This window comes from Syngnathus acus, chromosome 1, assembly GCF_901709675.1.
Source record: "Syngnathus acus chromosome 1, fSynAcu1.2, whole genome shotgun sequence".
In the NCBI taxonomy this organism is placed as follows: Eukaryota; Metazoa; Chordata; class Actinopteri; order Syngnathiformes; family Syngnathidae; genus Syngnathus; species Syngnathus acus.
This window is the reverse complement of record NC_051087.1, coordinates 16,678,517-16,706,166: the sequence shown is the minus strand read 5'-3', so window position 1 is coordinate 16,706,166 and position 27,650 is coordinate 16,678,517. Positions and strand designations below refer to the sequence as shown.

General features: G+C 44.9%; 2 long non-coding RNA genes across 2 annotated transcripts; one reads left to right on the top strand and one right to left on the bottom strand.

Annotated features, from left to right (window-relative positions):
* Positions 1 to 9,803: 9,803 nt before the first annotated feature.
* Positions 9,804 to 10,554, bottom strand: LOC119125213. The gene is made up of 2 exons (XR_005098450.1): positions 10,491 to 10,554; positions 9,804 to 10,032 (listed from the first exon to the last, which is right to left on the bottom strand). It is a non-coding gene; the product is annotated as an uncharacterized LOC119125213 (long non-coding RNA).
* Positions 9,872 to 26,696, top strand: LOC119124969. Its single transcript, XR_005098382.1, has 3 exons — positions 9,872 to 9,956; positions 10,265 to 10,266; positions 26,684 to 26,696. It is a non-coding gene; the product is annotated as an uncharacterized LOC119124969 (long non-coding RNA).
* Positions 26,697 to 27,650: the final 954 nt, after the last annotated feature.

Sequence of the window (27,650 nt, the reverse complement as noted above, 5' to 3'; positions counted from 1 at the left end):
GTATTTGTAATGGGAAAAATAGATTTGGAATTCGACCGATTCACTTCTCGAACCGCCTTCTGGAACGGATTGTGGTCAAAAACCAAGGTTTGACTGTATTTTTGCTATTCTTGTTAAAATCATACTTACATGTGAACTGGAAATGACAATAATAACACAGTGAAAGCCAAATTGAGCAAATTGGCTATTTTAGAAGTGTGTGTCAAACTGGTAGCCCTTTGCCTTAATCAGTACCCAGGAAGTAGCTCTCGGTTTAAGAAAGGTTGGTGACCCCTGGTCTAGACATTATACCCATTCGCTTGTGCGCAGCGGTAAGTTAAAGGTTGCTGGTATCGACTGAGTATGTTGCTGTGATCGTGTGCGTCTTTGACACAAAGTGAGTATATACATTTCATTGTTACTACTGTCCACTGTTGTGCCGTTTGTCTGATCGCGGTTTGCTTCGTGTGCACGCCGTTTGATTGACAGCTCTGGCGCGCTCCTTTATGTTTGCCTCACATCGTACGAGTAGCCGTTATGCAGCGGCACGGCAACTAACGGTCGCCAGCAAATGTATTTTGTTGTCTCGATGACTTATGTTTGGTGTGTTGCCGAGAGTATTTCATTTATGGTTATTTAGTATAGCGGAACCGTTACGCGCAGTTAGTTATGTAATGTGTGCCGTCTACTAGTGTTGTGTGACGTCAGAAGTTGAGCGTTAACTTACGTGCTGTATTTCTGTCTGTTGCAGAACAACACACACGCACGCACACACACACACGCACTCATCATCATCGGCGGTCACTCGTGACAAGTATGACGAGCAGGGCTGTGGACTCGGTTGGATTTTTGCACCGAGTCCGAGTCCGAGTCCGGCCTCTTGACCACGAGTCCGAGTCCGAGTCCGGCTGTCCATTTTTTTTTTAATTCATGTGACTGCTTAGTCTTTATTCAAGGCTAATTTAGATCAAAATCTAAATAATTACAACAGTTTTGTGATGGCTTTCTTTTTATTAAACATATAAACGAAATACAATAAACAGATACTTTCAAGTTTCAATTCAACGACTTGAGTTTGTTCTTAGGAACAAAATCGCCTCAACCAAGTCAGCCTTCATCGCGCCGCGCTGATCAGACATGATAAACTTGAGACCGGAAAACAGGCGCTCTACGCTGACTTGGCTGATTGGCATTGCTGTTAGTGTCCGAGTCGCTGCCTTGAGGCCGGACGGATAACGATCAGCTGTAACAAATGGGCTCTCTTTCATTCGACCAAGTGCCAACATTGCCCCAATTTCTTCATCTATGTCGGTTGGCGAGGTGGCGGCCGACAAACGCTGGCGGCGCTCAATGCTGTCAAGTTCTTTTTCAAACTCATCCTCCTCCGTCGATGTGGAGCCATCAACCTCGGCCTCCATCGACGGCCCCTCCAGGTGCTGGTGGGTACGAGACCGGATTCGCCTCACAACGGCACGGAGGCCATTCTTGGCGCGCTCCATCTGCTCTTCGCTGAGGAGAATGCGGTAACGCGCATCGACGAAGACGGCTGCCAGAAAAAAATCATTGTCGAAGAGCTTGTCCTCTCGTTGCTCCATTGAATTGGCGATTGGTGAAGCCAGAGGGGGCTGCTTGCACAACGCTGCCTTCAAGGCCGACCACTCCTTGAGAAAGCTGCCGGGGGTGATTGAGGCCGACTGGAGCTTGACCGTGACATCGTATGGCATCTTGAAGATCGTGGCCAAGGTCTCAAGCTTCTTCCATTCTGACTCGTAAAGGAGAAGTTCCGGAGAAGCAGCCGCCAAGTCCTGGACATGCTCTCGTAGATGAAGGATCCGTTTTGTCATGAGGTAGGTGCTTCCCCAACGGGTGGGCACATCGACGACAGGGAGAAGACCTCCTCGACGACGGAGGACAGCAAGCAGATTGGGTGTCCGCAGTCTCTTCACCACCCGTCGGACTTTATCCAGTAGTTTCATGACATGCTCCGCCTTCAATCCGTCACGAATTGCCAGTTGCAGCGTGTGAATAGCACAGCGCATGTGATGAATCATTCGAAAATCGGCATCCTGAATCCCAGCGAACTTCTCAAGCTGGACCTCGTCGTCCAGATTGACGCCCCCCTCGTCCTCATCCATTTCGTTTTCAGTATCATCAACATCTTCGTCGTCCTCATTGATGAGCCGCACGGTTTTGCTCATGGTCGCTGCGTTATCGACGACGATGGAGAGGACATGCAGGTCAAAATCCTTGATGACGGCGTTGATGACATTCTTGACCGCCTCACTGTCATGCCCCCCGTCGGTGTCCTTGATGGCAAGAGTCTTGATTTTGATCTCCCCGCCGCGGAAGTAATGGACGTTGATGCCCATGTAGTTCCGCATGAGCCTGGTGGCGGCGTCTGCCTTGATGAATACGCATTCCTGGCTCAGCTCCGACTTGATTTCCTCCTTCAACCTGTCGGCCTCAGCCACCACCATGTGGCGGATCTGATCTCTGTCTAGGCTGACAGAGAGCTGATTAGCAGCAGGCCCTAGCAGTGTCCGCATAGCCGACTGCTGGAATGTGACGAGCGAGAGGCCATCATGAACAATCAGAGAAATGACCGCCTTTTGAAACTCCTCACGGTCCATCATGTATTGGATTGTCTTGCGCGTCACTTTCGCTGTCACAAACCTGAGAAAAAAATAAAATCATTAGTGAAATGGCCAAAGTAATAATGTATCTGCAATTTTCGTTTTGAGTTTTGATCGATACATTTTTCATCATTTGTAAAAATGTAAAACAACATTTCAGACTATACTTACTTCATCATCGATGTCTGAGCCATCTGCGATGGACCAGGCGTCGCCGTCGTTTTCGGCTTTTTGTTCTCCTCTTCCACCTTTGGACAGATTTGAGTTTGAATTCATGAATTTTTGTTATGTTCGACTATAGTAATCTCAACACAGTATTATACCGGAAATCAATTCAAATCAAAGCTTACCTTCGCAAATGCCTCTGGGTGCTTCCTCTTGAGATGGCGCTTCAGGTTGGCCTGCTGATTTGCACCAGCAGAACCCATCGATAACCAAGCATTACATGTATCGTACCTCTTTAGTGACAGAGATGTCTTTTGTTCCCTGTCAGCCATCTGTCTCCGAGTCCTTACTGTCCTTTTGTTATGTGTGTGTTTTTGTTCCTGTAAGAGGCCTTCACCAACAATGAGCAGAGCATATTTGCATAGGCGAAGTGTTCTGGTTTGGTTCATAGATTGTTGTTGGTCAGAACTGTTTTTCTTTGTCAAGCGTTATATACAGTTTGAAGTAGTTGCGTACAAGTTATCCCATATTTACTCAATGTTTGTTTAAGTGTTTAGGACAAGTTACTTATTGTTATTGTGTGTTAATTTACTAAGTAGATAAAGTCTAGCAAAGGTTTAGTTGCATTGTTCCACAGGAAAGCGGCAATTCAAGTTATCTGATCTCACTCGCGGACGAGTCAGCCAACAATAGGAGACGAACAGCTGGTTGAGTGCTAATTTACACCACACTACATTCTTTAGCTAATCATCTCCCCTCCCTTTAGTGTAGCAACGCCTCTGTAACCAGGGCAACCAAAACATTAAATAACCGTAGCAGGGCTGTGGACAGTATTCCTATGCGCATTCTCAGCAGCATGATGAAAATAAAATTGAACGTATTTTTTTTATTGTCGGACTCGGTGGACTCGGTCAAAATCAGCACCGAGTCCGAGTCCGGCAAAAATGACCGAGTCCGCCCGAGTCCGAGTCCCCGAGTCCGAGTCCACAGCCCTTGATACCGTCATTGACGAGTATCTTCTTCGCGGGGTCGTCTACTTGTGGGTCCGCAGATGGGCGTAGAGGCCGATCCGGGATCCACATATTTTTGTGCAGTGTGGACAGGGGAAAGTGGTGGTGGGTTGTGGTCGTGCTGGAGCCTGTTGGAGCCTGTTTTTGTCTTTCCTCACGGAGTTGTCATTTGGTTTCTGCGACACGGCGGAGTTCCATTTCGTGATGTGCTGCTCCTTTAAGTTTTCCTTGCATCGTACGAGTAGCCGTTACGCAGCGGCACGGCAACTAACGGTTGCCAGCAAATGTATTTTGTTGTCTCGATGACTTATGTTTGGTGTGTTGCCGAGAGTATTTAATTTATGGTTATTTAGTATAGCGGTACTGTTACGCGCAGTTAGTTATGTAATGTGTGCCGTCTACTAGTGTTGTGTGATGTCAGACATTGAGCGTTGACTTACGTGCTGTATTTCTGTCTGTTGCAGAACCACACACAACACACCACACACACCCTTTACACGCCTGAAGTCACATGGTCACAAATCTAGATGGTGGACTACGGAAAGATGGCGGCGCACGCAGTTGCAGCGGCTCAGTGCTCTCCCGATCTACGCATTGTTTGTTTTTTGTTAGTGTTTGTACCCACTGTATGTCAATCATACACCACCTACAACCGGCAGGAGCTCCTCAGGATAGGTGTTTGCTGCGAGTTGAGTGTCGCAGCGGAGTTTCACCGCTCGAAAAACATACCGGAGGATATCATCAGGCGCCCCGGCTCCCCTTGGATCACCATCCCCGCTGGGAGGAAGCGAAGGCAGCGCAGAGAGAGGAGGCAAAAACGAGGCTGCAGGGCCGGCGCGCTAACCAGGCTACGGAAGCAGCCGTTCAAACCACCGCTCCCTAGCCTGTTTCTTACCAACGCCAGGTCTCTTGCTAACAAAATGGATGAACTAAGGCTACAGATGTCTGCGAACCAGACCGTGAAGGACTGCTGCATGGTACTGATCACCGAAACCTGGCTTCATCCACTCATACCGAACTCTGCTATCGAGCTAGCAGGATACACCACACAGCGTCATGACAGGACTGAGAACTCCGGTAAGAGCAAGGGGGGGGGGCTCTGTATGTACGTCAATAACAACTGGTGTACTAATATGGTGACTGTAGACAGTCACTGCTGCCCGGACCTGGAGTACGTGACTATTAAATGCAGGCCCTTTTACCTCACTCGTGAATTTACCGTAGTCATGACGACTGTTGTTTACATACCTCCGGAGGCTAATGCTAAGCTAGCTATTGGACTATTACATGGCAGTATTAGCAGCCAGCTGAGCAGATATCCTGACGCAGTCCACATCATGGCAGGGGACTTTAATCATGTAGATTTGAAAGCAGCACTCCCTAGTTTCCATCAACATGTTAAATGTGCCACTAGAGGAGTTAATACTCTGGACAAGGTCTACTCCAACATCAAGCTAGGCTACAGGGCAAAACAGCTACCTCACCTGGGCCAGTCTGACCATATGTCACTGCTATTAATCCCGGCATATACCACCATCAGGAAATCAGCTCCTATCATCACTAAAACTGTTAAAACCTGGCCTGATGACGCCTCTCAGCAGTTGCAGGACTGCTTCGACAGGACTAACTGGGACATCTTCGAACACCGGGACTTGAACGTGTTCACAGACAGTGTTCTGTGTTATATCAAGCACTGCACAGACACTGTCACAGTGGACAAACCTATACGGATATACCCCAACCAGAAGCCCTGGATGACCCGGGAGGTCCTTCGGCTGCTGGAGGAGAGGGACACCGCCCTGTCCCTCAGGTCTGAGGACGGGGCTCTCTACAGCACAGCCAGAGCCAACCTGAGGAGAGGCATCAGAGAGGCCCAGCTTGCCTACAAGAAGAGGATTGAGGATCACCTGGACAGCAACAACAGCAAGCAGGTGTGGCAGGGAGTCCAGCATCTCACCAACTACAGAACCACCATCGGAGCTGCTGAAGGGGACGCCTCACTGGCAGAGGTCCTCAATACCTTCTTTGCCCGGTTCGAGTCCGAGCCACCTGAAGCGGCCACATCACATCCCACAGACCGCAGCAGCTTCACCCTCACAGTGAAGGAGCACGAGGTGAGGCGCACGCTGCGGACCATCAACTCGAGGAAGGCTGCGGGTCCTGACGGCGTCACTGGGCGTGTCCTGAAGGACTGCGCAGATCAGCTGGCTGGAGTCTTCACAAAGATTTTCAACCAGTCCCTTACCGAGTCCACCGTCCCATCCTGTTTAAAATCCTCCACTATAGTCCCCCTGCCCAAGAAACGCCACATCACCAGCCTCAATGACTACCGGCCAGTCGCACTCACCCCGGTGGTCATGAAGTGCTTTGAAAAGCTGGTACGGGGTCACATCACAGCACTCCTGTTCAGAGGTTTTGACCCCCACCAGTTTGCCTACAGGGCAAATAGATCCACAGAGGACGCAGTAGCTACAGCCCTCCACGCTGCACTGTCCCACCTGGAGCAGCCGGGGAGCTATGTGCGGATGCTCTTCGTGGACTTTAGCTCTGCTTTTAACACCATCCTCCCCCACAGACTGGTGGACATACTGGAGGGCCTGGGACTTCCACATAATACTTGCAGGTGGATTAAGAGCTTCCTGACGGGTCGCAGCCAGAGGGTGAAAAGTCATACATCCACACCTCTCAGTCTTGGTACCGGCTCCCCACAGGGCTGCGTACTGAGCCCACTGCTTTACACGCTCTACACACATGCATGCACCCCCGCCCACCGCAGCAACACCATCGTGAAATTTGCGGATGACACAACCGTGGTAGGGCTCATCTCAAAGGGGGATGAGTCTGCCTACAGGGACGAAGTGGTCCAGCTATCGGAGTGGTGTGGAGAGAACAATCTGCTCCTAAACACGGCTAAAACCCAAGAACTGGTCATTGATTTTAGGAGGAAAAATAAAACGGACATTCCACCACTTATCATCGACGGGGTCTGTGTGAAGAGGGTGTCCTCCTTCCGCTACCTGGGAGTCCACATCGAGGAGGACTTCACCTGGGGCGTGAACACCTCTGAGCTGCTTAAAAAGGCCCAGCAGAGACTCTACTTTTTAAGGGTGCTGAGGAGGCACAGCATTACACAGAGACTGCTGGTGTCCTTCTATCGCTGCTCCATAGAAAGCACTTTAACGTACTGTATATGTGTTTGGTACTCCAGCTGCACTGCTGCTCAGAGGAAAAAGCTCCAAGGGGTCATCAACACAGCACAGAAGATCATTGGCTGCCCTCTCCCCACACTGGAAGACCTACACAGAACCCGCTGTCTCAAAAAAACACAGAACATTCTGAAGGACACTTCCCACCCTGGCCACTCCCTTTTCGAACTGTTGCCATCAGGCAGACGCTACAGATTAATTAGGTCGAGGACTAGCAGATTCGCCAACAGTTTTTACCCTACAGCGGTAGTCATATTGAATGCAGCTAAACGTAAATGATTATGTCTGTGTATGTTCTTCTGTGGGTTTTTAGCTTTTTTTTTTTTCTTCATCTTTTTATTCTATTTATTCTATTTATTTTTTATCGCATGCGCGGATCGGTTGGCACTTTTTAAATTTCGTTGTACATGTGACAATGACAAATAAAGATCTATTCTATTCTATTCTTCATACAATAATCACACACACAAGAATCACATTCACACACCCAAAGACTCACCCATGTACACTACACACACCTGCTCTCACATCCTTACGTGTGCCTATACCCTTTGCCAGTTTGCCCGTATGCCCCTATGAGCCACAGTGCCTGTTACTTTTTTGCCAATAATTCAGTAAAGCAATCAAAACTGAACCACGTCTTCCCTCCTGTGTTCTGACCGACACCCGGGGGCGAAAAGAGCATAACCATCCGAGCCAACCCCCAAGACAGTCCTCAGGCTCCCCAACAATAGCGGTAGCGGTTTGCATTATTTTATTGCATTGTTTTTCCTTATTCAGATTTGTTTCAAGACTACAGTTACAGTTAGACTTCACTTTGATGGTTAATGCAGTTATTGCAATTTTGTTGTTTTATCACAGTAGATTGGTTTATTTACATTTCAAAAACCAGAAGCCATTCATTTACAAATGTGATTGCACTTTCGTTTACATATTTAAATGTTCAGATATTAAGATGTGATGGACAGTTTTTGCACAATTTGAATGAGGCAAAATAACATGCTTTTTATCTCGAATATATTGTTATAATCTTTTGTTTCAGATGTAATCATTTTCTGTATAATAATTAAATTTGGTGTTCCTAAAAGTCTTTTTCAAATTTGAGTCTTGAAAAAGAGGGGGTCGTCTCATAATCAGGGTTGTCTTATATTCGGGCCAATACGGTATATTGTTCAAATAATAAAGTTGGTTAAATACTTGTAGCTCAACCCATTACTATATGACGTCTTGGTCGGAGGGGTGTGTGAAAACAACCACTGGATGCTTGTTGTAAAAAATAGTACATAGTACAAAATGAAGTTTGAATGACTGAAGCACTAGCTTAAAATATATACGTATGTCCTGTCGAGGTTATATATCCAAAAGAGCAAAGAACGGTCTTGGCTGACCCCCTTGGAGCAGGACAAAAGGCTCTAAAAAAGGGTCAAGACATCTCCATGTAAATATACTTCTTATTTGTGATTTACACATAGCGTATTTATTCTAATTATCGCCCATATTCTAATAATCGCCCAGTGTGTGTTAGCGATGACATAAATAAAAAACATTGATACCTCTAATTATCGCCCATGCTGCTAAAATTCCCCCCCCAAAACTTACGTTTTCCTCCACGACCGCATGCCGACGTCATTGCGCAAGTTTAAATATGACTGATTTGACAACACGTCGAATGTCCCTTTTAAATTGTTTTTCTCCATAAACTATGATACAATTACACTCGTCACTCCGCTACAATATCCTCACGCAATTACGTTATCGGGGCGTGCACTCGAACAAGACGGTCGCGATAGCATGACGTGCGCAACATGTGATGTGTGACGGTAACGTGTCGCATCGATGGAGCGTCAATTGACGCACCCCGCTGTTAGAGGTAGATCAAAACAGCCGCTGTTCTAGTGTTAAGAACACCAGTGAGATGCAGGTATTGCAGACTACATAAGGAAAATATGCATATTATCGCCCATTTCAGTGCCCCTTGGCGATGGGACAAAAGGTTTTCTCTATTAATCGCCCACGTTGGACATAAATCTTCTCTAATTATCGCCCTGGGCGATAATTAGAATAAATACCGTATACACAATTATCCATTTTCCAAACCACTTTATCACAGGGGTTGGGGAGTGTTGGAGCCCATCCTAGCAGTCTTTCGGGACACCCTGAATTTGTCGGCAGGCACCGGCACAACTATTTCAACAGTTTTTTGTTTTTTTTCAGAGGCTTTATGTGGCAAAGAGGCCATAACGTTTCAAGATGGGCATGCACCACCATAAGCCATCCGGTGCAACAAAACACCACATCATGTGGTGTCCTTATTTGCAAAGTAATTTTTACTTTTACATGCACTTCAAACATTCAAACTTAAACCTTTGTCAGTAACGCTGGTACCTAAAATCCTAGTTTGCAGAGCTCCTCCTCGCGAAAGCTACAGTGGAATTCTGTGTGGACCAAGAGGGAATTGCAGCCATTTGTCTGCACAAAACCAAGAGATTAATCAAAGACACCGGTAAAATATTTAATTATATATTAGGAAGTATGTACATACTTGATGCAATATTTTATTTTGCAGATGATTTGTCAAATATATGTAGTGTGTGGGGCGGAAGATTTGGAAGACGTAGTCGATTAGGTAAAACCTGACAACATCCAGATGAGCTTTACATTTGGTTAGAATGTATATTCTGCTTTTTTGCCCCATAGATAGAGTGCTCCTTTTGCTGCACATGGTACCATTCAAAATGTGTGGGTGAACCAAATGTGGAGAAGGATTACGGTTGCCCTTTGTGTATTTGACCTTTTTTCCCTTTTTTTGGTATTGAAAGTTACGTATTGCCTTCCTCACCAAACTACTTAAATAAAGATGTATACCTGATCTGTTAAGTTGCATTCCATTTGGAGTTCTCCATCATGAGCAATTGGTCATGGGAGACAGCTTCCTCGCGTGAGTTTAATTTATGTTGTATTATGTTTGTTTCTGTTACACAAGTAAAATTCACCTTTATTGACTTTGCAGTTGTCTCTAATTATTCATCACATTCGGTCCTTACACTACTATTACAGAATCAGAATCAGCTTTATTGGCCATGTTTGTGCATGCCAAAACAAGGAATTTGACTCCAGTTGATCTCAGCCTCTGTACAACATTTAAGTGACTAATAACATTCAGGTGACTAACAGCATTTAAGTGGCAAGAACAGGATATTAATGCCCAGTGATGTCTCTGAGACTCTATGAGTGGTGTGAGTTCATCAGAGCAACAGCCTGGGGAAAGAAGCTGTGTATGTATGTGTCTGCTGTTTTTGGCGTACAGCGCTCTGTAATGCCGTCCAGAAGCGAGTAGTTCGAACAGACTGTGACCAGGGTGAGAAGGGTCTGTAGAGATGTTACTTGCACGTTTCCTGGTCCTGGACAGGTACAAGTCTTGGATAGCTGGGATAGATGGATTACAAAATCCATGCATTGACATCATCCCTGACATGGTGGTGCAAACAAACTTGAACATTGCATGCGCGTGTATTCAAATGCCTATAAGGACTTTTGAATGTCAACATTGTGCAAAGAGTGCTCTGAAACTTAACAGAACAATAAACCATCCTTGGCTGGGGGGCTGTGCAAGTGTACCACCTTTTCAGCGGTAAACGTTTGTATATCCCACCGCTCACCCTTCGCGTGTCGCATATGACAGACAACCTGTCAGGAACAGAGACGGGGCGATCAAATGCAGCACGAACCTTTATTGAAATGGGGAAAAGGGGAAGTGGAACGCTGGACTGCCGGTCTGGCTGGTGTGGCTGAGCAGAAGAGTGCAGCGCTTAGTCGAAGGCAGGCAGGCAGTGTTCTCTCTAATTTTTCAAGTGTCTGTGCAAACACACAAGCTCCCTGTGCACACTGTGGACCACTGTGTGCAACACCAGATTAAATAAATAAACAAATAAACAAACAAACAAATAAATAAATGAATAAAATATTGTCAATGAGAACTTGTTTTGTGTGACAGCTCGTTCCTTTTCTGTCTGTCTTTTGCGCTCTCACACAATGATGTACAGATCCCCTGTCCCATCTTAAATCTTTGTAGAATTCCATCAGCTTTCAAGTGAAACATTTCTGCTGAATGTGACGCTTGAGGTAGTCCAACTTCCATTCCTTCCATATTTGCCCCTCCGTAAACTCGCCCACCACTTTGGCTACACTGCATGTTTTGCAGAGGAGACCTTTCTCATTTGAAAAAGAGAAAATCTCACTCAGTTATTACCGTTTCCTCTTGTAGTTGCAGACACTCCGACAGCCATTCAATCTTAAAAGAACTGCCGCATCTCTTATTTATTTTGGCTTGGCGAGTGGATGTGTCGCTGCTCATTTTTTTCGCCATGATTAGCTAATTTAGCATTTGCATCGCTGTCGTTAGCTAGCTAACCTGCGCGGCATGGATGGGCAGGACACATGTTCAGGCACTGTCAATCCTATGAACCATATATCATTGGCTGGACACCTGTCAATTACTGATTTACACTACAAAAAGGCACAGAAAGAAATTCATTTGTCCACTTAATTAGATTAGATTACGTCTAACATTAGATATTAATCAATCCGTTTATGATGAATTTTATTTTGTGCGCAGCATGGAGTTTCTTGTGCGCAGAGACTGCCCGACCAGTGCGCAATTGCGCAGCTGTGCAGCTTAGAGGGAACACTGCAGGCAGGTGGTCAAGGTAGGCAGCGATCAGAGCGTTGTCAGGACAGGCAGCGAGCAAGGCGAGTCGGGTCAGAACACGAGCAAATTCGGCAACGGGAATCGTTCGGGCAGGGCACAGTGAGCAGAGCACCGTGAGCAGTGGCATCACGGGCAGGGTAAGGAGACGAACGACAACCACTGGCTTGATTCACCGAGTTTAAATAGATCAGACCCAACGAGCCATGGCAGCTGCTGGTAATTAGCTTGATTGGGGGCACGGCTGGAAGATAGGTGATGCAGGCACGTGACACAACCATTCGTGAAATTCTATTCTCTCCACACTCTTATTAATACGCAAAGCCAATCAATATAACATTGGTGACACTGTTGCTTTAGTGCTTGGACCCATTCCTTATGTGTCTAGAAAGTTGATCATGTCATAAATGCACAATGCCCTCCTGCGAAGTTGGCGTGAAGCTTGGGAAAGCGACCCTGGTTGCAGTGGGTGTACGATAGCATAGCGGTTAAGCCAGGAGTGGGCAAACCTTTTGACTTGCGGGCTGAATTGGGTTCTAAATTTTGACCGGGGGGCCGAACCAGGAGCAGATGGATGTAGTGTTTGTGTGAAGTATTATAAACGACATGTAAAGGTCATTGCATAAAATGTTATGGCCTTTAGTAGGTAGTAAAGCATGGATATTCAAAAAAAGCTTTTTGAAAACAAATGAATTTATTAACAGCATTAAAAAAAGATTTCACAAAAAATCAGTGATTCTCATTAAATATGACACTGTTATCATGAATAACAGTTTCCATCACTTCAGCGCTTGCAGGTCAGATTTATGAAAGATGTTTATCTAATGAGGCGAAATCACATCAAACGGCAAACACTCTGACCAAATACATCATATTGAAGAATCAGTGAAAGAATACATCTAAATAAAGTAATAAAGAAATCAAAACGGCAACACGGTGACAGATATCTGAAAATCAGAGCAGAGCTTTAATTCACAAACACCTGGTGACAGAGGTGAGGAAATGGGAAACACTTCCTTAGTCGGCCTTAAGAATTTTAAATGTTAACAGTTTACTCAATGTCCTTGAGTATCCTGCATTGTTTGAAAATGAGAATGATCGTTAGTTTCAGTCCCTGCTATTTGAACAAATTATTTTCAAATTGCATTTTCTTTTTACAACAAACTAGAGAAACTCCTCTTCATTTTCAGTGGGAACAGTGTTGTTGGTCTCCCTTTTTTGCTCGTGCATCATAGTCTGGAGTAAAATTTGTTGTGGCAATTCATAGGCTAGAGCCGAGGTGTTGGTCCGTTAACCTAGATCTGTGACGGGCTTTGTTGATGTTCATGTGGCTGAACGTCTGCTCACACACATGGGTTGAGCCAAATTGTCCACTCTTTAAGAGTGCCACCTTTCTTTACCTTTGGCCACTCATTTTAATGGAAGGATTCGAGGGGAAGATTTGTGGGTGGCTTTGGCGTAAAACTGTACCTGAAAGCTCAGCGTGTGAATTACGAGAACGCTAACGTCACAGCCCACACTCGAAATTTGGCACTGATATAAATAGATCGCGGAGTGCGCCGGGTCCGTACTACTGAGTGAGTACATGCACTTGTGAGTGTGCATCGAGCTTTCTGACACGGCTTCCGGGAGTAAATGCACGGAGGGGCGCTCGCCTATCTACTGGGGAAAAATAGTCATTGCAGGGACAATGACCAAAACAATGTTTAATAATACAATTTATTCATGTTTGGCGGGCAGGATTAAACGGCCCCGTGGGCCGGATGTGGCCGGCGGGCCGTAGTTTGCCCATATCTGGGTTAAGCCGATGGCCAGTGAGCTATTCTTTATTACTTTACATCACTGGTTCAAATCCCGCTTATGTCTGTTCAATTTTTTTTTTTAGTGTTTGCTATTTCTTGCAGGCAGGTGGAAATTTAAACGAGATGTTTCGTTCAACGTATTTATTGAGATTGAGAAGTGACTGATCCAGAACGGTGACGAGACTGCGTACAGACCGTGGAGATGACAATGGACTTCAGGAGAGACCCTTCGCCACTTCCACCCCTCACCATCCTCAGTAATGCTATTCCCAACACAGACACCTTCAAGTTCCTGGGATCCACAATCTCATGGGACCTGAAATGGACCGGCCACATAGACTGTGCCCGGAAGAAGGCCCAGCAGAGGTTGTACTTTCTGAGACAGCTCAGGAAGTTCAACCTGCCACAGGAGCTTCTGAAGACCTTCTACACTGCCATCATCCAATCTATCCTCTGCACCTCCATCACTGTCTGGTTTAGATTGGCCACCAAACAGGACAAGCACAGACTGCAACGGACAAGCACAGACTGCAATGGACAATCAGGACTGCATAAAAGATAATCGGGTCCAACCTCCCATCTATCCAAGACTTGTACCTGTCCAGGACCAGGAAACGTGCAAGTAACATCTCTACAGACCCTTCTCACCCAGGTCACAGTCTGTTCGAACTACTCCCCTCCGGACGGCGTTACAGAGCGCTGTACGCCAAAACCAGCAGACACAGACACAGCTTTTTCCCCCAGGCTGTCGCTCTGATGAACTCACACCACTCATAGAGTCTCAGAGACATCACTGGGCAAAAACATCCTGCTCTTGCCACTTAAATGTTGTTAGTCACCTGAATGTTATTAGTCACTTAAATGTTGTACAGAGGCTGACATCAACCGGAGTCAAATTCCTTGTTTGCATGCACAAACTTGGCCAATAAAGCTGAATCTGATTCTGATTCTGTTATTCCCGAAAGCTGCCGTCACCCTCAGTTCATCACTGCATCCGGAAGAATGTACAGCTGGCCGGTATCTTACAAATCAACACTAGCAAACACAAAAGTGCGGCCTGGAGGATACATTGCAACTTCATTAGAAAGTGTCAACTCGATGTAACATATGCGTAATAACGCTAATGTTGTGATGGTTTGTTGACACGGATGTCGATACACGCCGTCTTCTATTTCCAGTGTATTTGGTCAATCTCCCCATGTCAAAGTAATTTGTCCCGATCGCAATTGTGATGCATGAACACGCAAGTCCGAATCGGACCAATATTTTGTGTTCATGAAAACAGCGCATCGAGTAAAACACGCAAAAACAGAAAACCCTGGGTGTCCTCCGAGATAAAGGCTCTGCTTAATGAGAAGAAGAGAGTCTTTAGTTCGGGGGACGTAGAGGAGCTGCGTAGAGTCCAGAAGGAACTCCGGTTGAAGATCAGGAAGGGGAAGGCGAACTACAGGAGGAGGCTGGAGAAGCAAATGGAGCTTAACAACGCCAGAAACATCTGGAAAGGTCTGCAATCCATCTCAGGCCATGGTAAAGGGGTTGATAGGAAACCAACTTGTGAGGACAAGGACTGGGCGGATGAACTCAATCTGTTCTTCAATAGATTTGAAGAAAAATGTTTTGAGGTCATTCACTGAGTGGGGATTCTCTTCAGTTGTCGGTCTGCATGATACCAGCCGGAATAATTCCGGCATTTTCCTCATTTTATATTTTAGCATAGTTTTTATTTTGTAAATCACATTTAATCTCACATTTATTCATCAACAATTAGGCATTACAGATTTCGTTACCATTATCGTTATGTGACCACCATTTTCATTGCTTCTTGTCTCGTGACGAGAAAAAGTCTCTTTGGTGATGATATTTTGTCCTTATTTTTGTTGATGACAGCAACATAAACACCACAATGTAGATCTACACAGATATACCTAAATGTTATTTCGTTATTCAAACACATCCTTGTATTTAATTCAGTTATAAATAATAGAAATACAATTCAGCAAAAACAAAATTTTGTTTAGGATTGTTTGAGATGCCATTATGACCGGCTTCATTCTTTCCTCCATTTTCTATACCACTAATCTTTATTAGGGTTGTGGGGGACCCTATCCTAGCTGACTTTAGTGGTATACAGCTGAAGTGGTCACCAGCCAATTTTAGCATAGACAGGTCTTCACAGATATTTAATACACTCTTATCGCCTTAAGGAATTATAGTTGTTTCCCTGGTGCTCAGATACATATATTTTAGATTAACATTGTGTGTGTATGTGTGTGTGCGTGTGTGTGTGCATGTGTGTACTTTTATTGTGAGTCATTGGGAAGATGCTGCATCTTAAAGCCAAAGGCCATTTGGTTTAACACCTTGAATTCCCTTTCCATTAGCAGTCTCATTAGTTTAAATTAGCAGAAACTGGACAATTGCAGGCAGTGTGGATGCCTCTAATTAAAATGAATGCAAAATAAAATAAAATACACACACATAGAGAAGTAATTACTCCAAGTGTTAAAGGCTTGGTCTCCTGCCACTTTTCTTATCGTTTTATTGCTCTTATCCAAGAAAATACAGTGAAGGAGTAAATGGAACGCCAAATAGGTATGCTGCTGTTCATTACTGACTGCAGCTGATTATTAGGAACGGGAAGTTTTCAGTAAGGGCTGAGTAATTCTCTGATTTTTTTTAATTGACATGGATTTGCTTTGATTGAAATTAAATATAAATGGCTTCTTAAGTAGCTTATCACAGCCTTGTGACTAGCTAGGCCAAAACGTTTTTGGTTACAAATAACAAAGTGCTCATGCATGAACAAAGAATTTATCAAGCATTATGTCTGGTACAATTAGAAGTTGTCACACCTCCATCCTAACATTTAACCTTTTGGGACATAAGGAAAAAAAAAAATCCGTGATGAGCATTAGCTTTCTCAGGCAGTTAAGATGGAACCCATTTAGTTTTCTGGCATGTCTCTAATACACAGTCATGCCTCTGAATCAGTGGCAATTCTACGCAGGGGCAAGAGGGGGCAACGCCCCCTCAAACAGATGTCCTGCCCCCTCGAATCAAACTTTTAGAAGTGAAAAATCCGCTGATAGAAACACACGTTAATCAGCCCCCTCTCTTCTCTCATGTCGGTGCAGTGTGTGTCCTCACACAGCCTGCTGTCAGGACTCCGCGCCCCTCCGTAAACATCCAATCACTGTGAGTATGCAAATGAGGCAAGACGCAGCCAGAGAGTGTCAAGTTACAGTCAGCGCGGTAGGAGTTGGAAGAAGCAGTAAAAACTCCACCAAACTCGTCGTAATGACCCGTGATATAACTAATGATTAACGACAACTCAAATAATAGTTAATATAACATTCATATTATATGTTCCCCCCCCTGAGAGATTGCCACCTTATTGTGGTCAGGGGGTTTGCGTGCCTCAGTGACCCTAAGAGCAATAGAGGCTTTGCAGCTGACGTCATCAAGCTACCCACATTAGCTTGGCGGCCATCTTGGCGGTCAACTTTTCAGTGCCGGTCTACGACTCACACACGCTTTCTTGTTATATCTGCTGCTATTTGAGCTTAAAAATGCCGGATACCTGCTGTGCTGTTGGATGTAGCAATAGACGAGGCGATAAACCAAATCTTAGCTTCTATAGATTTCCGGCGAACATGAAAAAACGTGATAAATGGATCGCGGATATTCGTCGTGAACGATGGAAACCTACGATTTACACAAGGATATGCAATGAGGACTTCATATCAGGTATGTAAACAAACTATTCACCCCTGATTTGTTTCACAAAATGTGAAATAATACAATATGGGATGATACAAATATGATTGTTGAAAATGCTGGGTGCATTTTTAGAAAGGCAGCAAGAGCAGCAAGGCAGGGAATGGGATGATTTCTTCAGTTCACCCCCCCGTTTTTATTTTGTGTTTATTTTTTCATGATGCTTCATCTGATTGGCTTGAAAACGTTATCAATGTAAATATTGAACTTCATATTGGAATTGAACAATTAATTCTCGAGTGAATGCATTAGGAAATTTCCCAAAAAATTATTATGAACCTTGTGAAACAATTTTTTTTTAATGTAGCATTTTTTAACAAGAGGGTTTTTGTTACTTCATTTGGCACAAGGTAAAATCTACATTGGTAAAGTTTTCAAGCCATTGGCACAAGGTTAAAATTTTTATTGGTTAAGTTTTCAAGCCAATCAGATGTGGCATCATGCAAAAATAAACAAAAAATAAAAATGGTAGCAACTTGAACAGACAGGTACAGTATCTGAATGATTTCACTCTATTCAGTTTTTTTAATATGTCAAGTTATGAAATGCCATTACAAAACAAATTGAACTGTGTATATCCCCTTCAACAACGTGCTTAATTATTTATGGTAGTCATGATGAATAATGTGATTGTTTAATTGTTTCAGGTGCAAAAACCAAAGATCCACTATCCCCAGACTATGTGCCAAATATATTTGAGCATACCCAGTCACCTCACAAACGAAAACTCAAATGTTCAATGAAGATCTTTGAGAGAAGACAAAATCTCAAGCAGCGCAAGAGAGACCGCGAGAGGGCATTGGCAGCAGCAGCAGCACTTGTCAATATTTCCCAGTCTGTCCCTTGTGAAAATGATCAACTACCCGCTGGTGAAGATGTGGTGCACGCTGAGATTCGAAAAGAAGGCATGGTGACTACTGCCACACAGACGGCTATCACTGGGGAAGCAATGGATTCCCTCACTGCAGAGTGTAAAAATCTGCGTGCAGAACTTGATGAACTGAAGGACAGTTTGAAACGCTGTACATGGAATGAAGAATCTTTGAGACATTGGTCCTGGTCGTTGCCTTAAAATTCGAGGCCGTAATTCGCCCAGCTCTTTGTTGAAACCAAGTTGTTGATGTTGCTTGGCCCCTGGACTCTTCTTCAACCGCAGATATCTGAAAAACATTTTAATAAAAATTGTTTTCACTATGATTAGATTTGTAACAGGTTGGAGAACAATAAATTATTTATGATATATATATTAATTACTGAGTGCTGAATGTGAACATGTTTCACCCAATCCAGCCATGCAGGTACAGTGGCAGCACAGCAGGATCTGACCATCTTTCGCTATTGCTACCCAAGGTCTGAGGGGAGGATCATTCATCCGTTGAGTGTTTTACCTGAAACAGATAATATGACATACCTTATATTATTATCAGTCCCTAATTTGGATATAATATACAAGCCTAGACCTCTTACTGTCCATTTATGCATATTTTACCTGCCATTTGGTAAGTTTTCTCATGAATCATTCATTTTTGAACAAGAGGCCTTTTGTAATAAAAAAAAGCTTAACAATGTGAGTTTTCATTAGAATCACTAAAGTAGTTTTTTCACAATCACACTGTTACTTCCACGTGCGTGCTTTTTCCTTACCTTGGTCATGAGAAGAAATCGATTCTTGTTTAGGATCTGCCATATCAGCCCATCATGCACAAAACCTGCTGTAAAATACTTGTAGGCATCCAGACACTTGTATGCCTTAAGGTCCTTTTCAGTGTACGGAGATGGTGAATCGACGAGGTAATTATAAATATCTGGATATGAGAGTTCAGGCAGGTCGGCTGTTGCAAAATGCTCGGGCGATTTTAGCATGCTTCTCGGTAAAAGGTACGGATCCGTTGTGCCAACAAGGTTCAACTTCTCTCTGTAACGTTTCTTGGATTCTTCATCCAAATGCCCAACTTCGTTGGATAGCAAATCAGCCATAATTCGGATGAAATCGGTGAAAATGTAGCGCAGAAATCAAACAATCTATACAAACACGTAGGAACGAGCTGACGAGTTGACCGCCAAGATGGCGGCATAACACAAAATCACGTGATAAAACCACGTGACTGCAAAGCCTCTATACCAGCAGAAGCTTTAATCTTCAGGTGGGACACCCAAGCTGGACAGGTCTTAGTGTAGAGGTCTGACAGAGTGCAATCCACTTCTCCAGGTTGAGATCTGGATACACAGCTAACAACTGCCGTGAAGAAAACACTAACAGTGTTAAAAATGTGTAAAAAAAAAAAAAAAAAAAAACATGCCTGAAGGAATGGGGTCGAAATACAAAAAGTCCTGCCTAGCTACAAAAACAGATATGCTCAAACCTCATTGAATAAAGTACATAAACAGAAAAGTATTTTCACATATTAAATCAATAAAAGAAACATTTTAAGCATATAGTAATTATACCTACACACCAAATCAATAAAGAAGACATAACTAGACATTTTTGATAGGTGGTAATGACAAAGGTTTTTATAACTTTATGATCTGATATATATTTCTGAGCACTTTGAAATAACAAATGTTTTTTGATATATTGCCTAAATAGCTTAATGACCCTTAAGGAACTGTGTAATGCATGCCTGATGTTTTTTCTCTAAATCATGGACACGGCCAGAGTCGTCTTGACCGTTCAGTACTTGATTATATCTTGTGTTTTGATTAAACGTCATAAAGAAGACCTCCTCAATTCCACCGACACGCCTTCTTCCATTGTGGAAGCAGGTCCTGGAGACTCTGAGGTGGACTCTCCAATCTCTGGGGTCCAAGTCACCGAGGTAGTTAAAAAAAAAAAACTCCTCGGAGGCAAGGCCCCGGGGGTGGATGAGATACACCCGGAGTTCTTAAAGGCTCTGGATGTTGTGGGGCTGTCCTGGCTGACACGCCTCTACAGCATTGTGTGGACATTGGGGACGGTGCCTCTGGATTGGCAGACTGGGGTGGTGGTTCCCCTCTTTAAGGAGGACTGGAGGGTGTGTTCCAAACTCAGAGGAATCACACTCCTCAGCCTCCCTGGTAAGGTCTATTCAGGGGTGCTGGAGAGGAGGGTCCGTCGGGAGGTTGAATCTCAGATTCAGGAGGAGCAGTTTGGTTTTCGTCCCGGCCGTGGAACAGTGGACCAGTTCTATACCCTCGGCAGGATCCTCGAGGGTGCATGAGAGTTCGCTCAACCAGTCCACATGTGTTTTGTGGACTTGGAGAAGACGTTCGACCGTGTCCCTTAGGAAGTTCTGTGGAGGGTGCTTCGGGAGTACGGGGTGCCGAACCAACTGATAAGGGCGGTTCGGTCCTTGTACCATCGATGCCAGAGTTTGGTCCGCATTTCCGACAGTAAGTCGGATTCGTTCCCACTGAGGGTTGGACTCCGCCAAGGCTGCCCTTTGTCACCGATTCTGTTCATAACCTTTATGAACAGAATTTCTAGGCGCAGCCGAAGCGTTGAGGGTGTCCGGTTTGGGGACCTCAGCATTGCATCGCTGCTTTTTGCAGCCGAGTGTGAAGTGGTCGCGATGAGTGTCAGCACATCCAAATCTGAGTCCATGGTCCTCGGTCGGAAAAGGGTGGAATGCCCTCTTTGGGTTGGAGATGAGATCCTGCCCCAAGTTCTTCTTATCGTGTCTACAAGGCAGTTAGTTACAAGGCTTGGCTAGATGTGGTTCAGCCACAGCTGAACACATTTCTGTCCCTTCTCATTAAACTCTGCTAAATCCGACGCTGTGCAGGGATGTTCCACCAGGGGGCATATGAGGAGGTGTTGCATGGTCTGTGGTTCAGTGCCACAGTCACACTCAGCGTTCCGATCATTTAGATGTCCCCATTTGGCAAGAGTGACTTTTGCACGTCCAACAGGGTCCAGCTTCTTGGCATGGGCAGCTCGCTCCCATACTGGGGAGGCATACTCCGCAGCTGAGTAGCAGAGAGCAAGTGCAGTTGTCTTGAGAGTCTGTGGATTAGCACCCCATGTTGTGCCAGTGAGCTTGCGGACAATGTTGTTCCTCACAGCTACTTTGCACTTCGTCTTCTCAATCTGGGTCTTAAAGGAGAGGCATCTATCCAGGGTTACCCCTAAGTAGACTGGGTGCTCACAGTGTTCAACGGGGGTTCCTGACCAGCTGACCTTCAGTTGGCGCTTAGCTTCACGATTTCGCAGGTGGAAGGCACACACCTGTGTCTTAGATGGGTTTGCACGTAGGTGGTTTTCTTCATAGTAGCGTGTTAGCTCTGTCAGAGCATTGGAGAGTCTGTCTTCCACGATTTTGAAATCAGTGGCCTGTGCACCTATGCCAAGATCGTCTGCATAGATGAAGCGATGTGTGTCTGCACTTTTTGGTTGGTCGTTGGTGTAGATATTGAAGAGAAATGGTGCAAGCACACTTGTGGGAGGCCATTCTTGAGTCTTCGTCACCTGCTTTTCTTTCCTCCAAGTTCAACAAGAAAAGCGCCTGTTTTCAAGCATGCTTTCAATCAGCTCTGTCAGACGGATGTCTCTTGTGGTCTCCAGGATCTTGCTGAGGAGACGTCTGTGGTTGACTGTATCGTAGGCAGCTGAGAGGTCGACAAACACCTCATCAGTTACCATCCCTTCCTCATATCCATCTTCGATGTACTGGGTGAGGTTGAGTACTTGGCTAGTTGTCGACTTGCTAGGGTGGAAACCTGCTTGTTCAGGGATGAGGTGTTCGTCAACAAAGGAGGTGATTCTGTTGAGGATTAGACGTTCGAAGAGCTTGTAGATGTGACTCAGAAGTGAGATTGGTCTAAAGTTCTTGGGAGAGGATGGGTCTTTCCCAGGTTTCAGCAGTGCTATAATGTGGGCCTTCTTCCAGATGTTGGGGAGCTTGTGTGTTGTCAGGCACTCATTGTAGAGCTGTAGGAGCCATATCTTGGCCTTGTAACCGAAGTGCTTGATCTGTTCGGTTGCGATGTTATCCAGTCCAATGGCTTTTCCTGATTTGAGGGTAGCGATTCCCCCTTCCAGCTCTTCCATGGTGAGCTGTCTTGCAAATGCAGGGTCCTCGATGTATTTCTTGCGGTTCAGCTTGATCTTTTTCGCGCTCTTTCCACTCTTTCCATTTTCAAGCAATTGATTGGCAACTTGGTTGGCAGTGACTTTTGGGCGCTGAGGAGCTGCTTTAGGGTCACCCCGTAGCTTCCGAATAAGTGTCCATGCTTTCTTGCTGTTTTTTGACATGTCTGTGGACTCAATAAGAAGGTTCCAGGTCTTGCTTCGCTCTTGGGCAATGCTTTTCATCACCTTCTCACCTCGGGCAGTTGTCTCCTCTGAGAGGGGATCTGATTCAAACATGCTGATATAATTGTCATAGAATCCTGCACAGTCCTTTGAGAGACCAGGTATATATTCAACTCTACAGCCACGGGGGATATGTTTCCGAGCAGTTTTCAGCACCAGGTTAGCAAAATGGTCATAGTTTGTGGTAACTGGTATTATATTCTTGGTCTTCTCTTCCAGCTCGTTGGTGAATCCTTCCCAGTCTGCTTTCTTGTAGTTGAAGCGCCTTTTGAAGGGCACAATGGTTGGGACTACAGCCGCATTGATTTGGATCCCAATGGGACGGTGTTGGCTTGATGGAATAGGGTCCAGCACCGTCCTTTTACACAGTCCAGCGATGTTATTTGTGACCATGGTGAGTTCTGGATTATAGCCCCGTTTCCAGCGAGCACTAAAGAACGAGTGTGGTAGCTTGGGGTCATGGATAAGACTTAGTTGGTTGGCATCTATCCATTCCTCAACTGCTTTTCCATCCTTGTTAATTTCAGGGTAGCCCCACTGGATACTGTGGCTGTTGAAGTCACCAATAATGATCTGTGGTTTGTTGTGTACTTTGGGGATTAGCTGGGGAAATATGAAGTCTCCAGGTGGTGGTTTATAGACAGATGTTACTACAGCACTGCTTAGCTCGACAGATAGGACTTCGATATCATGGTCATCTGACATGTCTGTGTCTTCTATAGCTAAACCTGTTTATACAAATATGGCACTGCCGTACTGCCTGTGAGGTCGTTCAATGGCCAGGACCATTCCTGGTATGGTGGGGCGATTATTTTCTCTCCCTCTGTGCGTCTCTTGCTAGCAGAGCATGTCACAGTGTTGTTTGCTGCATCGATCGGCTAAGATTGTTCATTTTGCAGAGGAGAACCCTTCGATGTTCACAGACAGGATTGTCAATGCTGGTCGTGAGGAGGTTCCTCGTTTCCAAGATCGACCTTTGTGTCTATCTCCAGGCATGATGTTGTTTTCTGTTCTGTAGCTTTGTGGCTTGTAGCTTGCAGCTTTCGGCGTAGCTTGTAGCGTAGCTTGTAGCTGTGTTGTAGCTTGTAACTTTTGCTTGTAGTGGTGAAAGGATTAGCAGTATCTAGTCGATATAGTTGATCTCGTCAATACTCCCGGGGCCGCGACGTGGACGCTCCTTTCATGACCCCCCTGCCCCAAGTGAAGGAGTTCAAGTATCTTGGGGTCTTGTTCACGAGCGAGGGCAGGATGGAGCGTGAGATTGACAGGCGGATCAGTGCAGCGTCGGCAGTAATGCGGACTCTGTACCGGTCTGTTGTGGTAAAGAGAGAGCTGAGCCAAAAGGCAAAGCTCTCAATTTACCAGTCGATTTACGCTCCTACCCTCACCTATGGTCACGAGCTATGGGTCGTGACCGAAAGAACGAGATCCCGGATACAAGCGGCCGAAATGAGTGATGGAGAGTGAGATCGACAGGCGGATCAGTGCAGCCAGCATCGGCTGTTATGCAGACTCTGTATCGGTCCATTGTGGTGAAGAGAGAGTTGAGCCAAAAGGCAAAGCTCTCAATTTACCGGTTGATTTACGCTCCTACCCTCACCTATGGTCACGAACTACGGAAGAACAAGATCCCGGATACAAGCGGCCGAAAATGAGTTTCCTCCGCAGGGTGTCCGAGCTCTCCCTTGGAGATAGGGTGAGAAGCTCGGTCATCCGCGAGAGACTCGGAGTAGAGCCGCTGCCCTTCCACGTTGAGAGGAGCCAGATGAGGTGGCTCGGGCATCTCATCAGGATGCCTCCTGGATGCCTCCCTGGGGATGTGTTCTGGGCATGTCCCACCGGCAGGAGACCGGTCTATCAGCTGTCCTGGGAACGCCTTGGGAACCCCCGGGATGAGCTGGACGAAGTGGCTGGGGAGAGGGAAGTCTGGGAGTCCCTCCTAAAGCTGCTGCCCCCGTGACCCGACCCCGGATAAGCGGAAGAGGATGGATGGATGGATGGATGGATGGATGGATGGATGGATGGATGGATGGATGGATGGATGGTATGATTTGTTTCTGGTGAGAGGAGCCAGATGAGGTGGCTGAGGCACCTGATTTGAATGTCTCCTGTTCCAAGCATTTCCCACCGCAAGAAAGAGGCCCCGGACACGACCTAGGGCACCTAACACTGTGGTGAGATTTTGAAGACCTCCTCCTCCTTACAACGCTGGACAGAAAATGTCTCTCGGCTGATCCTCCGGGATGAGCTGGATGAAGTGGCTAAGGAGAGGGAAGTCTGGGCTTCCCTGCTGAAGCTGCTGCCCCTGCAACCCGACTCTGGATAAGCGGTAGATGGAACTATGGATGAACTGATAGTCATTTTGAGTTTTTATTTTTCTCATTGGCTGACGTTAAACAGTTAGATTTATGTCCCTTAAAGTCTTACAAACATTTAAATACTTGTATGTTTGACTATGCTTCCATTGAAGCCCTCACGTACGGTCACCAAAGTCACTTATTTTATAAAATACAAGCTGCCTCGTGATAGTTGCACTATTGAGCTGATGTCCTCACGACTGTCGTCCTCCCTTGCTCACACCGATTGGGAAGTCGACAGTTGCTGTGCAGCACCGGCAATGGGTGGTCAACCGCTCGAAGTGCAAGGTCACCATCGCTACAATCTACTTCATAAAGTGTATTTATTGGGCTTGGCAGCGGGCAAATCTTGCTTGATTCTTAATCGTTTGTGAAGGCCTGTGTGACTGCGTGACGTCATTACACTTAGAAAGTACCGTCTTCAGTACCAATGCCTACTCCAAAATTAGATCTACCACCTTTATGGTCCGTTTGGGGTGTGGCCATTCACTTTTAATGAATACTTTGTAATAATGGGCTGATAATGTTTGATTATCCCTGGTGTGCTGCTGGTAAATAGTTAAGATACAGTGGTACTTCTACTTACTAACTTAATTGGTTCCGCAATCGAATTTGTAAGTCGAAACATTTGTAAGTAGAAGCAACGTTTCTCATAGGAATCATAAATCATAAAAGCAAATTATGCGTGCCGGACTATCACACCTTTTGCCCTACTACTCGGTGTAAAACACACAGAAAACCAAAACAACACTTTTATTTTTGCTTTTTCAAACCTTTGCAACAAAAAATAAATGTTACTTTATTCTTGACCTCCTAACTGCTTGGGGAGGGGGAAACCTGTTCTAATTTTCTACACTTACCGAGAAGACACAAAAAGTCAGACTAATAAATTATGGTATTATTTCATGTGCTACTCCTTGCAACCAGCAGTTGCCACAAGAGATGAATGTTCAAATAAACATCAGTTCGTAATCCCTGATGTTACAGAAACACAAGACAATTGAGAACATTAATGATGGAATAGACATTATATATTTGCACTTATCCTCCTGAGTGCAGGTTAAATCTTTAACTGAATGGCCAAATGCAAAGGGATTCTCTGACACCTGTTCAAACAACCACTATTTAAATCAACACTCTCAGTTTGTAGTTTAGCCTTTGAGGTGTGACAAGAAAGCAAAACATAGGTAGACAATGACATCTAGAAGATGATCGTATTCTGCAACCTTTTAAAGCCTTCATCTAAAACCCTCGAGTGTTTTTAAGTTGCTTCATTATTTAGAGAAGATGGGAAGGGAGAAAGAGGATATGTGCGTTATTTCATTATTAGTTGTGGAGGAGGTAGGAGTGAAGTACAAGAATTGTCCAAAGACTTAATTGGATGTCTAAAGCACCTTCTTAATTGACTTTTGTATTCTCACTAATATAAAACGTGTACACCAAAATTGAACCCAGGGGTTCAGGGTTAGCAAGAGGAGAAGAGATTTCATGAGTTGAACACCGGACGCTTCTGAAAAAAAAATTCAATTTAGACAACCTTAGATTGACTGGTTAATTTCTAACACCTTACCTGTAATAGCTTTCCTTACTGTCGCCTTAATTAAGTTCTCACAGTAACACATTACCTGGGGAACAACACTAAAAAACTGTTAAGACATGTTTCCCTGGTGGTCAGAACACACAATACATAAATGGAGAAATAAAAACACAACTGCTAATACAAGGTAACTAGGATGCACTTCCCAATATATACAAGTATTGCATTATATACATATAGGATTGGTTCTTATTTTAAACATTTTAATAGTTCATGTTCTCATCTCACCAATATATTTGAAACAATAAAATGGGCAATTTTTTAATCAATATTAAATTAATATTTACCGGTTGCTCAAGACCTTTGAAATTTACACAATTTTACACATGTAGAGTATGCATATTATACAGGATTTTGTCAGCTGCCTTTGGAATCCCACCGACCAAAAAAAGCGTGATGACTCTTTTTTTTTTTCCCAGCTTGATTGCATTCTTTACCGAAGCTATTCACCAGTGGGTGGGGTTACTGTCAAGACAGGCAGTGACCACTTTAAGACCACAGCTCCGATCAGCCACCTCAGCAATTGAGGTGCAGAGCATGGTCCTCTTTGTCATCCTTACAGCTCAGTGGCCTAGTGGTAGAGTGTCCACCCTGAGACTGGAAGGTTGTGGGTTCAAACCCCGGCCGGGTCATACCAAAGACTATAAAAATGGGACCCATTCCTCCCTGCTTGGCACTCAGCATTAAGGGTTGGAATTGGGGGGTTAGATCACTAAATGATTCCCGAGCGCGGCACCGCTGCTGCTCACTGCTCCCCTCTCCCCCAGGGGATGGATTAAAATCACACGGGGATGGGTTAAATGCAGAGGACAAAGTTCACCACACCCAGATGTGTGTGTGACGATCATTGGGACTTTAACTTTAACTTTTAACTTTGAGAAACAAAATTGTACACAAGGGGGTAGGAGAATATTTACTGTAATAGGGGGAATATTTAATGACAATAAAATGATTTAATTTACTAAACTGTGATACTGTAGAGTCTACAGTATCACAGTTTAGTAAGTTAAATCGTAATACAACCTGTAACACAACAGTGACATATTGCAGAGTTAAAGCTGACTTAGCTTGGATAAGAAGCATGGGTGCACGTACTAGTTGTTGAAAAGCTTTTGAAAAGGGTCTC